Here is a 14900-nt window from a genome sequence, read left to right as displayed (position 1 = left end):
AAAAAGACACACACACACACACACACAAATACTCTCCCTAAGTGTTTGAGATTAATATCTCCTGGTAGCACACAGTAATTTCCCATTGAGTTCTAAACACTTGGATCTATCAGCTATCATATGGGCAATATACACATGTTCTGGGAGTCAAGAACCTTGGCAGAGATCATAAAAAATCTAGGCGAGTTCATAAAGCAAATAGGTAAGAAAGTATTGACTTGATATACAACAGTTGGGACAAACAAATGCTACTCACTCTGATAAAAGTATAGGGACTTTGGATTAGGGTTCCTACTGTACTAAGGATGCTTTGTAGTTCTCACTCTGTAATAGTCCTCAGTTCCCTATGTCAGGTTGTCTTTCCTGATGTTGCTTGGGCTGAAAGACAAAAAGGCGCGAGTCCAGCTAACATGAGGATAACATCTGTGGGGATAGTACATATTCCTTCCCAGCAAATAACTAATTCATCAACTTCAACACAGGAGGTTATATAAGGATAAGAGACCCCAAAGCTAACTGTAGTGTAGACAAATCTCACTTTCCCAATTACTGACATAAGGAAAGTTTTCATTGACTGGCATGACAAATCTCACAAAAAGAGGCTGCTACAATGTTTCCAGTTGAAGACAGGTTTTACAAAAGCTCTGATTGGCATTCCCATCTTAGATGATTTAAATTTGTTGCAATCTACCCAACAATGTGTAAATCAGGGTTTGGCAAACTTTCCTGTAAATAACCAGACAGTAAATATTTTAGGCTTCATGGTCATACTGAAGTCTCTGTTACAACTACTCAATTCAGCTGCTATCATGAAAAAGCATCTATAGACAATACGTAAACAAATGAACATGGCTGTGTTCCAATAAAACTATACTTACGGCCACCAAAATGTGAATTTCATAGAATTTTCACATTACAAATGTTCCTCTTTTTGTTTTTTTTTCCCTAACAACTTAAAAATGCAAAAACTATTCTGAACTCATGGGCTGGACAAAAATAGATGACAAGCCGAGAAAGTCTGCCCAACCTCTGGATTAAATAAGTAAATGACTTTGAGGCTAGGTGGATATAGGACTCAATCATAGGTAATATTAACTGTGGGATTCTCTAATCTGAAGCAATGTAAATTTTAAGTATTATTTGCTCTTGGTAAGCCTCATCTCTTAAAGTATATGTTCATCACCCAACAGGGGGAAAGACTACAAAAGGCAACATTTCATCAAAATCTGTATCACCAGGTATACTTTACATGGAGAATTATAGCTATAATGTGAAAAATTACAGTAATGTTCTTGGTACAAGTTGTCCTCTATTTAGCACACTGTTTTCCATTCACCAAGGCTAAATAAAATTCACAATGTCTTAATTATAAAATCATTCAAACAGTTTCTCTGTGGTTAAGAGGATTTAAGGACCTGGCATCTGTCACTGTTGTGGTTCAGGTTCGATGCCCGGCCCAGGAACGTCCACCAAAGGCATTTAATAACTGAACTTGGAAGACACCTGTATTCCTGAAACTGGTAAGTTCTGTCTGCCTTGTATGTTTTCATTCCTTACTCTTCTAGGTAGCAGAGCCTCTCTTTTCTGTGGGAAGATCATTTCATTTGCTTTGGGTAGGCCTAACCCCTCCTTCTCAGGGCCAGACCTGCCTTAAGCCTGGCATGTGACTCCATCTGAGCTAATCATTCCTCCATGGATTTTACTGGTACTACCGGGAAAGAGGCTGACTTTACTAGAATTACACTGAAGACAATATAAACCTGGTGCTGCTGGTGGCCATCTTTGCCACAATGGAAAAAGAGTCCACATAACAATTTATTTAAAAAGGTAAGCAAAGCCAAAATGGGTAGGAAGGAGACAGCCAAGACAAAGAAAGGTTGAATTCCTGCACCCACTTTGCTGAGGACAGCTCCATCCCTTAGACTTCCAAGTTATGTAAACAAATTCTAGTTTTGCTTTAATTTGATTTGGGTTTCTGCTGCTTGCAATTCAAAATCCTTACAAATTTTATAGTAAAGCTGCTCTACTAAAACTTTCAAACTGACCAGAATAATCAATCCATGAATATCAAAATGAAAGATACTCCATTAATTCAATTGAGATGTACAATAGCAAAGAAATGTACAAAAGAAACAAACAACTCCCATTCTTTTCTTCTTTTTATCTTTTGTTTTGTTTTGTTTTTTTTCCAGGGCCGCACCCGTGGTATATGGAGGTTCCCAGTCTAGGGCTCCAATCAGAGCTGCAGCTGCCAGTCTACACCAGAGCCACAGCAACGGGGGATCCGAGACGTATCTGTGACCTACACCACAGCTCATGGCAACACTGGATCCTTAACTCACTGAGCGAGGCCAGGGATCAAACCCGCAACCTCATGGTTCCTAGTTGGATTGTTTCCACTGCACAATGGGAACCTCCTTTTCTTCTTTAAACATACAAAAGTATACAAAGTCCCAAATGTAAAGCTTAAATTTTCACAAGTTGAACACAACTGGGTAATTAGCACCACACCATCAGTATCCCCTAAAAGCTTCCTCATGCCCTTTTCCAAATATTATCTTTTCCCCAAGGATAATCACTATGCTGACTTCTAACGCCCCAGATTAGCTTTTCCTGTTTTTGAACTTTTAGTAAATGGAATTATACAGTGTATACACATTTTGTCTGGGTTCTCTCAAAACTGTTTTTAAGATTCAGTCATGCTAATGTGACTAACTGTAGTCCATTTCTTCTCACTGCTATCTAGTAGAATACACTGTATGAATAAACCACTATCTATTCTAGTGATGATACGGATTTGGCCAGTTTCTTCCAGCTTGTGACTATTACAAATATTGCTGTTAAACATCACTGTATGTCTTTTAACTACCATACATACGCATCTCTGCTCATTATACACCTAGGGTTATGTATGTTCGCCTTTAAGTAGATGCTACCAGCTTCCCAAAGTGGTTATACAAACTTACACTCTCCTGGCAACATTAGAGCCACTGGCTATGTATAAGCATTCTAGTTACCCCATCTTACCAGTACTTAGTACTGTCTGCTGTACTGGGTAAAATGATGGCCCCAAAGACATTTATGTCCTAATCCCTGCAACCTCTGAATATTACCATATGTGGCAAAAATGATTAAGTTAAGGAGCTTAAGGGGAGGAGCTTATCTTGGATTATTCAGATGGGCCTAGGATGCAAGAGGCAGAGAAGGTGATGTGAAAACAGAAGCAAAGGCTAGAGTAACCTGGCCATAAAGCAATCTGCCTAATTTAGGATACCAAACATAATACTTTTACAACTAAAAGCTATCAATTTTATGTTCTCAAATTGACCTATGTTTCATATTGCACACCTTAAAGAATTAGACACATAGTTATTATCTACACAGGGCAACCCAACACACTTTTTTGGGAAATGGGGAACCCGCTCAAATTTTCCCATGGTTTCCATATTCATGGGCTTTCATTCACTTTTCTTCTCCAAAAGACTAACATAAAATAAGCTCCATGTATGCAAGATCCATGTGCATGACCCTTCTTTTTATTCCCTCCTCTTTGGCCTTAAACCTTATAATTCTACATGCAGACTTTGTGCTTCACCTCCCTGCCCCCAACTCCTTTAAGAAATCTTTTCTCCTAAGGCAACTCCAACTTAGTTTCCAATATTTGTAAAAGATTCTTTCTCCCTGACTTCCTCCATTGTGTATGGTCAATCTCTATATTTAAATCCCTCCTGTTTTTCTGAAACTTTGACACCACTTTTTGTTTTTTAAGACCACACCCACTGCATATGGAAGTTCCCAGGCTAGAGGTCAAATGAGAGCTACAGCTCCCGGCCTACACCACAGCCATAGCAATGTGGGATCCAGGCTTCATCTGCGACTTACACCACAGCTCAGAGGCAACACTAGATCCATAACCCACTCAGCAAGGCCAAGAATCAAACCCGTATCCTCATGGATACCAATCGGGCTCATTACTGCCAAGCCACAACAACAACTTCTGACAACACTTTGTATATAAATAACTGGCTTTACTATTTAGTTTTACTTAATATTATTTATATAGTGCTTTATGTGCCAAGCGCTGTTCTAAGCAATTATAAATATCGACTCTTTTAATCCTTATAACAATCCTATGAAATAGGTATCATTACCACCTTTATTTCACAGATGAGGAAACTGAAGCATGGAGAGGTTAAAATAAATTGCTCAAAGTCACAGCTTAAGTGACAGAACCAAGAGTCAACCTAAGCAGCCTGGCTTGAGTCCATGCCCTAAACTGGTAGTTCCCAAAGCTTATCTATGGACCCCTTGGGGATCCCTGAGACCCTTTCATAAGTCCAGAAGGTCAAAACTATTTTTAATAAAAACAAGAACTTGAGAAGTTCCGGTCATAGTACAGTGGGCTAAAAATTTGACTGCAGTGGCTTGGTTTGCTACGGAGGCACGGGCTTGATCCCCAGCCCAGTACAGTGGATTAAAAGGATCTGGTTTTGCCACAGTTTCAGGCAGGTCTCAACCGCAGCTCAGATTCAATTCCACGTCTGGGAACTTCCACATGGCATGGGTATGGCCATAAAATTAAAAACAAAACCAAAATAAACCCCATAAGAACTTATTATTTGCCTTTTCACGGTGTTGACTGACAGTGTAAAAGCAATGGAGGGTAAAACAAGCTAAGGCAGTAGCACCAAACTTTACCAGCAGTCAACAGTCATTTGTGTTCTTACCACCCTCGCCCACCTCAAGCACCACTTTCACTTATCAATATTCTTGATGAAATAATAAAAGTATTAATTTTATTAAATCTTGAAACTAACTAGAGTTCATTGCATTCTCCTTTGACCTCTTCTGGGATTCTGGCACCCTAGAGTAAAGTCTTCCTCATTCTAGTTTCCTACCCGCACACCCCAAACTAAAGTCTACACTTGGACAGAATCTGGGCACATAGCTCTTGGTCAGTTTCTCACATTAGAGAAAGGCCTACTAAGGAAATACACCAATTCAGAGTTATGAGAGCTATTTATAGTAATCAACATAAAATTTCAATATGAACTGAAATATGAACAATGAACAGATAATACGGATGTAAAGACTCAGCAATAGAGTGAAAAACTACATTAAATACACAAAACAATTATTTAGTTTTTTAGGGTATGTATCTCCAACACTGTTTACTATGAGTTGGTAATTTTTCTCTAAAGGGACTGATAGTAAATAACTTAGGCTTTGTGTGCTATATAGTCTATGGTAACTACTCCCACTTTGGTAGTAAGAAAGAAGCCACAACTGTTACGTAAAACTTTATTTACAAAAAGAGGTGGCCATTGGCCCTAGTTCACCAATTCCTTTTTTCCCTTTTTCTTTTTGTCTTTTTAGGGCCCCAACTGCGGCATATGGAGGTTCCCAGCCTAGGGGTTGAATTGGAGCTACTGGTTCAGGCCTACACTACAGTAATGCCAGATCCAAGACACATCTGTGACCTATGCCACAGCTCGCAGCAACACCAGATCCTTAACCCACTGAGCAAAGCCAGGGATCAAACCTGCATTCTCACAGATACTAGTCAGATTTGTTTCAGCTGAGCCACTAAAATGCAAGAAAAACACAGTTTCGGAACTCATAGGGGTATAAAAAAAATAGATGCCCCAAATGAATGCTTACTTTACAATGTGATATGTTCATAGCCTCCTCATGGATACTAGTCAAGTTTGTTACCGCTGAGCCACGATGGGAACTCCCAACAGTGAGTTCTTACAGAACATAAAACCATGTTTCTACTCTTTGGTACACTCCCCAAAACCTACCATATTTCTAAACACAACAGTAAGAATAATGAGCAGTGTTGAAATTCAGACTCTTTTAGGCTTTAGTAGAATCATCCCCAACAGAGGAAATTCTCTTACAACAAAATCACAGATACCTAGACCTTCCTGAAAGACTTAACACCATCCATAACACTGCTAGTCTTTCAAAGGTGCTTCTAGATTAGAAAACATTCTACCAGCATCTAAATGTTAAAAAATGACTCACGTTAATCCATGAAGCAGACACTACTGACAGAACTCAAAACCTGCAACACCGCATAATTCATCCATCCATGCCTTTATTTTAAAAATAACATAGGAATTCCCGTCCGTGGTGCAGTGGTTAACGAATCCGACTGGGAACCGTGAGGTTGCAGGTTCAATCCCTGGCCTTGCTCAGTGGGTTAAGGATCTGGCGTTGCCGTGAGCTATGGTGTAGGTTGCAGACGCGGCTCGGATCTGGCATTTCTGTGACTGAGGTGTAGGCCGGCGGCTACAGCTCTGATTAGGCCCCTAGCCTGAGAACCTCCATATGCTGCGGGAAGCAGCCCTAGAAAAGACAAAAAGACAAAAAAAATTTAAAAAAAAATATTATAATGACTTTAAAAATCACTTTTCCTTAAACCCACTTAGGGAATAAAAGTTCTTTTATTTTGACATATATGCTCTTTCTGATTAAACAGAACAATTAAAAAAATTATTAATTATAATTTAAATTATTAAATTATTTCCAAGAGCAATTTTCTATATTCACATCTAACATCATATTCCCAAAATACTTTTTTATGATTGGTCAAAATATTACCCTTAAAAGGCTGAAATCAACTGCAAAATAAACAGCAACCTAAAGAACTACATATTCTTTTGCTTCACAATAATAGAATGATGACGAAAAAAGATGCACGGTCACTAATGATATTTAGTTATTAAGTTTTAGTCTCAGAAATACTTTATAAATAAAAATGTACCACCCACTCCACCCTGAAGTATCTTATCCACCGGAAAAAAAAAAAAACTAACCCTAAAAAATATCTCATGATGCTGATTTAAGTGCATCTTTAAACACTTTAGATTAAAATGTTTAAGTTATTATGCCTAATTACATAGGGTTACAGGCTTAAGTCTACTCACACAGTTGAGGGTGATGAGCAAACAGCTGTCCTGTATCTTGAGACAGACATTAGCTTCCTGCCTTCCCTATCCTCATAAGCAGCTACTTAAAGTTTGAGTTTTATGCAAGAAAACATTTTAAAGCCTTCAGTGTTTTACTGCAGCAGACTTCAGATTCATTCCTGTAACACATTTAACATGAAATAGAGTTGAGACAGTTAAAATTGATTATGTACATTTTAATTGTCTAAAATTTTAAGGAGTGCTTTCATAAAAAGGGCTGCTATGTAAAATTAAGAAAAACATTTCATTTGGCATCTGACACCAATGTATAATATAACACTATGTAACTTTAACATAAAGATTTTTCTTTATCAGACCACAGGCTAGGTAGGTAAGGAAGAGTAACTTCTTATCATTTGTACCCAAAGTAAGCAAAACTAGGTATTTTTCTATTTTTTTTTTAAAGCTTAGCTAATTTCCTTAGCACAAACAGCCACCAATCACAGAACAATTTTTACAAAGAGATAGTCAATGGGGTGTCTTCAGTATCCCCAAAATATCCCTTGGGGCCTGTCTGATTCAGGAGAAAGAAATTCTTGGCCCTTTTGTGGCAGACAGAGAAGCTGTATTGCTGACATGTACAATGAAGGATTGTAGCACATTTCCCCCCAGATTCAAATTTCTATAGTACCATTATTCCTGTATATTAATATAAGTGTTATAGAAGGCTTGTCTGGAAAATAAAACTGCATTCAGTCAAAATACCTTGATAACTACTTTTCCCCTATATGTATATTATTAACCTTGATTTCCAAAGTAAGTTTGAGGAAAAGTTTTACGATTTCAGAGTAAATTTACTATTAATATTAACGATATGGGTTTTTTCTTTTTAATGATTTTTCATTTTTTCCCAACAATATGGTTTAAAACATCATGAAAAATAGAATCCAAACACTCAAAATTCACTGGCTAATTTTTAAAGTATTATTTAATGCTGAAAAATTAATTGCATATTTGCTATGCTACAGAAGACTAAAATTTTTAGAGTTCGTTCAAAATAACTCAAATGTTTCTTTTGTCTTTTTTTTTTCTAGGGCCACTTCCCTCGGCATATGGAGGTTCCCAGGCTAGGGGTCGAATCGGAGCTGTAGCCACCGGCCTACGCCAGAGCCACAGCAATGCAGGATCCAAGCCGCGTCTGCAACCTATACCACAGCTCACGGCAACGCCAGATCCTTAACCTACTGAGCAAGGCCAGGGATCGAACCCGCAACCTCATGGTTCCTAGTCGGATTCGTTAATCACTGCGCCACGACAGGAACTCCCAAAATAACTCAAATGTTTCTTTATAATCTTCTTACATTGTACATATAAATAATTTAAGAAATAATTCAAAACCTTATGAAAAGTTGTAACTTGATAGAATAATTTTCATATTAAGTTAAAATATTTATTCAAGAGTCTAACTGTGCTTCAGTATTACTTATTAAAACTTCCTGCCTTTCACCGCAGGTTTAAATAAGCCTACAGTAAAATACAACAGCTTAAAAGTAAACTGCACCAATCTTAGGGCTGTAAAACAGAAGCATGCTTTCTATATAATAATAATAATAATAATTAACATTAATTGAGTGATTATGGGGAAACAGACACATTCCCAGAAATTTTACACACGTTTAAACCTCTTTCCACCCTAAATGTAGGTGCAATTACTACCAACTCTTTTCAGATTATGGAATTAGGAACTAATAGAACTAATTAAGTGACAGAGATAGGACTTGAATCCAATTTGTCTCCAAAGCCTGGTGCTCTTAGGCACTAAACTAGATTACAAGCAACAGCAAGTCACTATACTAATCAAATCATTTTGAAATTGTGGAATGGGTATCTGCATTTGGTACTTTATGTTAAGTATGATACTGATGAATAAGTGTTATCAGGAAACAAACAGGATGGTTATAAATTCAGGAAAGCTATTTCTCACAAGAAACAACTGTTGGAAAGACTGTTGGAAATGGGAGTATAGTAGCCAAAAGACAAAAGGGAATGCATTTTGAAAGGCTGTTAAAGAGGAGTAAAAAAGAACCAGGCTTATCTCATGTGACATAAAGGTAGAGAATATGAAAAAATGTGTCAAAGTCACAGAAGACAAATTCTAGTTCAAAACAAAATACTTACTAAAGCTAAGGAATTCAACAGCGGGAAGAGACTCCCTCCTATATTACTGAGTTTGTGCAATTAAATATTTGAACTTCAACCACCATACTGATAATGGATTCAGGCAAAATTACCAAAGAATGTTAAAAGTCTTTGTAAATGAAAGTTTGATGAGGAAGAGCATATAGTGAGTCTTAAAGTATCTCCCCATAAGTTACCTATTGGAGAAGGAAAAATAAAAATTTTTAAGGGGAAGAACCTGGAAATTACTAAATTAAAAGATCAAAACTGGTATCACTGACAAAGGGACAAATGGATCTGATGTGATACTCGGAGAAGCACACAGCACGAACGTAGCATTACTGCCAAAACCACTGCATTTCCTAAATTTAATCACAAGCACACATCAGACAAACCCAAATTGAGAGAGGTTCTCTAAGGTTAATAATAAGTGAATCTCACCAAGGGGAATTATTTGTATTATTAATACACCTTTCTATAAATTCGAAATTATTTCAAAATAAACCCTAAGAAAAATGAATATTTGGACATGATGTTCTAAGGATTCTGACCAGACACCTAACAAAAGCAAGCCAATCTTATTTCCTATCTTACCTCAAACCCCAATAAAATAGCAATCTCAACTGATTTGCAATTATATATATATATAATGAATTATAAGAAATAGTGCTTTCAGAGTTCCCTTCGTGGCTCAGTGGAAACGAATCTGACTAGTAAAGATGAGGATGCAGATTTGATCCCTGGCCTTGCTCAGTGGCTTAAGCATCCAGCATTGCTGTGAACTGTGGTGTAGGTCACAGATGTGGCTCGGATCCCAAGTTGCTGTGGCTGAGGTGTAGGCCTGCAGCTACAGCTCTGATTTGACCCCTAGCCTGGGAACCTCCATATGCCACAGGTGCAGCCCTAAAAAGACAAAAAGAAAAAAAGAGAAGAAAAAAGAGAAAGAAATAGTGCTTTCACTTAAAACATCAGATGTGAGTGCTAACGAGTCAAATAAAATGTCTGCCTCTTTCCAATCTTGTTATTCTCCTGCAGTTAGAGACAAACTTCTCCAATACGGTATGACTGTTCTTCAATTGGATATTCAGTAACAGGTGTATTCTTGCTAAAAACTTCAAATTAATTTAATTTCCGGTTATGCCAGGTGGCAAAGCAGTACTAAAGCAAGAGCTAATGAGTGACCAATAATATAACAGGAAAACATTAAAACAAACATCCTACCCCAAGGAAAACTCCGTAATGCCAATAAGTCAACAAAGGACACTGACTATAGTTCTCTCCTGAGTAGTTTTTTATATTTTAAAATAAATTTCTAAAAAATTATCCTCATTTAGATAGATATAAGCAGGAAAACAAACTTTCTTACCTTCCCTGTATATCCACCTTTTCTTTTCTTTTGGTCACAACCACAGCCATGTGGAAGCCCCAGGGGCCAAGAATCCAACTGCACCACAGCAGCAACCCAAGCTGCTGCAGTGACTTCAGAGCCCTAACCCGACGAGCCTCAAGAGAACTCCTATATCCACGTATATCATTTCAATAACTTGAAAATGACTTGGTACCTTAAACAAGATCAACTTAGACTGCTTTTTAAAACACCACCTATCATTTTACAATAGCATAAAGCCTGAAATGGAGCTTGAACGTGTTTATCAACAATTTTTAAAGTTGTGTGTGTTCTAAGGGAGGGAAGCTTATAATTCTGAGAAGTTCTACTAAACATTAATTACAAGTCTTAGATTTTAAGGTACAACTGACATTTAGTAATTTATTGCATTTCAACAAAACACATCTCTCAAATAAGGGCAGCATATCTTACTCCTTTCATCAAGAATTACTTCTGAATGTTTCCCAATTCTTCACAAAATTCAGAAAAAGCAGTTTCCCCACACTTCCTTGCTCCATCATGTTACAAAATAATTCATGTTCCTGAAGACTTTATCACATAAAAACTTTCTTAAAAGTCCTTTTCCTGAAAAGATTAGTAACTAGTATTTAAAACATAAAACCTAAAGATTAAAAACTTGTAATAAATTGGTCAATTTGAGGCCATGTCTTCAGAGAACTAAAAGAATTTTAAAGTATTTTAAGAAAAATTATAATCTATTTAAAACATCTTTAGGGAGTTCCCATTGTGGTGCAGCGGAAATGAATCCGACTAGTATCCATGAGGATGAGGGTTTGATCCCTGGCCTCGGTTAGTGTGTGGGGGATCCGGCATTGCCCTGAGCTGTGGTGTAGGTCGCAGATTCGGCTGGGATTCCCGTGTTGCTTCGCCTGTGGTGTAGGCTTACTACAAGGTTAAAATGTTCAAAGTAATAGCTATTTAAAGAGTAGCCTTTCATTTAATGTTTCTCAATTCTATTAGTATAATGGTTACATCTTTGGTTGCCAAGATAAAATACTCTAGGGGAAATACCCTCAATAAACCTATTCACTTATCACTGACTATATGCAGAATTGTGAGGAATATAAAAATGTAAGAAAACAAATCTGGTCTCAATGAGTTAGGTGAGGTCCTTTGCCTCATAACTCTTACCATTAGAAGTCTGACTAAATAAAACTGTTACTACTACCTAATAAAAATGCTAATATTGAATTACTGATGTTTTAAATACCCTGTTTTGTTCACTGAGAATATATAGTTGATTAGAAAAAAAAAGTTTCCAGAGTTCCCATTGTGGCTCATTTGTTAACGAATCCAACCAGGAACCGTGAGGTTAAGGGTTCAATCCCTGGCCTTGCTCAATGGGTTAAGGATCCCGAGTTAAGGATTCTGGCTGCGGTGTAAGCCGGTGGCTACAGCTCTGATTAGACCCCTGGCCTGAGAACTTCCTTATGCCGCGGGAGCAGCCCTAGAAAAGGCAAAAAGACAAAAAAAAAAGTTTCCAACAAATATTGAACCATTTTTTGTCTATAAATCCTCTTGCATTTATCCTAGTATGAAATAGTTACCTTGCAGTTAAATACTATCTGTTGCAAGTGGGATAAAAATATATGGAGAAAATTAAAGATAAAAACACCACTACTTAGAAACAAAGTACATGTTAATACACAAGCCACTTTCTTGGACAAAGACCATATAATTCAGCCCATCACATTTTGATAATACTAAATTTTAGAGGCCATCTGTCTTGTTCACTACTATATTTCTAGTACCTGGCACACCTGTATAGAATAGGTGTTCTAGGCACTCAAATGTTTCTATAATGGATTAACACTTGACATATTTATCCATATCATAAAAACAAACCCTGAACCCCTACATATCAATTATAGGAAGTCCCCTCACCTATGTAAAAATCAAATTACCAGAGTATTTTCCATTTTTAACTTTTAGGATCAATCTGGGAATGCTTTAACAGTGTAGAACATACTAATCCAGTTTAAATTAGCTCCTTTCCTTCTTCCAGGCCATTATAATAGTCAGAAGATTAATCTATGACAACCTAAAAATAACATGCCAGATGCTAAGTCTGTGTTTAAAACTCTCTAATTTTTGTGTGTGTGTGTGTATGTCTTTTTAGAGTTGCACCCTCCAGCATATGGAGGTTCCCAGGCTAGGGGTCAAATTGGAGCTGTAGCTGCAGACCTTCATCACAGCCACAGCAACACCAGATCCTTACCACAGCTCACGGTAACGCCGGATCCTTAGCTCACTGAACAAGGCCAGGGATCGAACCCTCATCCTCATGGATACTAGTTGGGTTCGTTAACCACTCAGCCATGATGGGAACTTTTTAATTTGCACTATATTCTAATATTTCAATGTAAGCCATAGATCATTTAGGAAAAACATTAAAAACTACATATATGCACAATCAAAGTAGTCTCTTTCACATCATTAAAACGGACTGCGTGTAAATTTTCATTACTTCTAGTACTAAAAACCCACCAGTAATTTAATTTTCAAGTCTCCCTTAATCAAGGAAAAAAGCAGGATATTAGCTTTAAAACTACTTAAGAGGGAGTTCCCTTCATGGCTCAGCAGAAATCAATCTGACTAGTATTCATGAGGATGCGGGTTGGATTCCTAGCCTTGCTCAGTGGGTTAAGGATCTGGCATTGTTGTAAGCTGTGGTACAGGTTGCAGACGCGGCTCAGATCCGGTGTGGCTGTGGCGTAGACCAGCAGCTGTAGCTCAGATTTGACCCCTAGCCTGGGTACTTCCATATGCCTCGGATGCAGCCCTCAAAAGCAAAAAAACAAAAACAAAACTACTTAAGAGTCAACACTGCATTGATCTTGTCTCAACTTGTATAGATATCATCTCAATAATTTTAAGTTATACCTGATTTATAATTGTTTGGCAGGCCTAATTCATTCATTCCGAGATCAGGCTTTTCTGTTCCTATGTGTAGTTATGAAACAGAATAAATTGTTAGGCACCAAACTCTTTGAAGCCATTTAGCATTCAGCTGAAAATTGTTTCTACTTCATCAACAATGAGCCCTAATCTTTTTTTTTTTTTTGGTCTTTTTGCCATTTTCTTGGGCCGCTCCTGCAGTATATGGAGGTTCCCATGCTAGGGGTTGAATCAGAGCTATAGCTGCTGGCCTAAGCCAGAGCCACAGCAACGCGGTATCCGAACCGAGTCTGCAACCCACACCACAGCTCACGGCAACGCCGGATCCTTAACCCACTGAGCAAGGCCCGGGATCGAACCCACAACCTCATGGTTCCTAGTCGGATTCGTTAGCCACTGAGCCACAACGGGAACTCCGACCTAATTACTCTTAAAAGCTTCTGCATAGCAAAGGAAACCATCGACAAAATGAAGACAACCTACTGAATGGAAGAAAATATTTGCAAGTGATATGACTGACAAGGATATCCAACATATATAAAACAGCTCATATAACTCAACTTTAAAACACCAAATAACCAGATTTAAAAATGGGCAGAGTAACTGAATAGACATTTTTCTAAAGAGAGAATGCAGATGGCCAACAAGCACATGAAAAGATGCTCAACATTGCTAACCATCAGGGCAATATAAATTGAAACCACAATGAGATATGCTATCATCTCACACCTATCAGAATGGCTATCATCAAAAAACCCACATTGTGCTGTGGCACAATGGAATTGGGGACATCTCTGATCCTGGGATGCAGGTTCATTCCCCAGCCAAGCACAGTGGGTTAAGGGATCCAGCATTTTGGCAGCTGTAATGTAGGTTGCAATTGCAGCTCAGATCTGATCCCTGGCCTGGGATCTCCACATGCCGCGGCGGGGTGGGGGTGGGGGTGGGGGTGGGGGTGGGGGGGTGGGGCAAAAAGGAAAAAAAAAAACCAACAAATAAATGTTGGTGAGGATGTTGAGAAAAGGGAACCCTCATACGCTGTTGGTGGGAATATAAATTGGTGAAGTCACTGTGGAAAAAACGTGATTTCTCAAAAAAACTAAAAATAGAACTACTATATATCCCAGTAATTCCACTCCTGGGTATATATACTAAAAACCCCCACAAAAACACTAATTTGAACATGCAACCCAATGTTCATAACAGCATATTTACGACTGTCAAGATATAGAAGCAACCTAAGTGTCCATTGAGATGAATAAAGATGTGGTAGATACATACAACAGAACACTACTCAGCCATAAAAAAGAATGAAATTTTGCCATTTGCAGCAACATGGATGGACTGGGAGGACATTATACTAAGTGAAATAAGTCAAAAAGACAAATATATGATATTGGTTGTATGTGGAAACTAAAAAAATACAACTAGTGAATACAACAAAAAAAAGTCCACTTTACAAAAATAGAGAACAAACTAGTGGTTACTAGTGGGCAGAG

General features: G+C 37.9%; 1 protein-coding gene across 6 annotated transcripts in view; it reads right to left on the bottom strand.

Annotated features, from left to right (window-relative positions):
- The window catches only part of ZFAND6 (zinc finger AN1-type containing 6), a 68454-nt gene that overhangs the window by 25859 nt on the left and 27695 nt on the right, over nucleotides 1-14900 (bottom strand). Inside the window, exons 2-3 of one of the 6 annotated variants that reach the window (XM_047794913.1) lie at nucleotides 6936-7096; nucleotides 257-378 (exon numbers count right to left, since the gene is read on the bottom strand). The exons of 3 other annotated variants lie outside the window; for them this stretch is intronic. The gene's annotated coding sequence lies outside the window, so the exon portion shown is untranslated. Of the gene's footprint in view, nucleotides 1-256; nucleotides 379-6935; nucleotides 7097-14900 lie in introns of those variants that run through there. 2 more of the 6 variants (XM_047794912.1, XM_047794911.1) reach the window with 2 other exon arrangements.

Source organism: Phacochoerus africanus, chromosome 9 (genome assembly GCF_016906955.1).
Source record: "Phacochoerus africanus isolate WHEZ1 chromosome 9, ROS_Pafr_v1, whole genome shotgun sequence".
Classification (NCBI taxonomy): domain Eukaryota; kingdom Metazoa; phylum Chordata; class Mammalia; order Artiodactyla; family Suidae; genus Phacochoerus; species Phacochoerus africanus.
The sequence above is the reverse complement of the archived record's forward strand: the minus strand, read 5'-3'. Positions and strand labels throughout refer to the sequence as shown.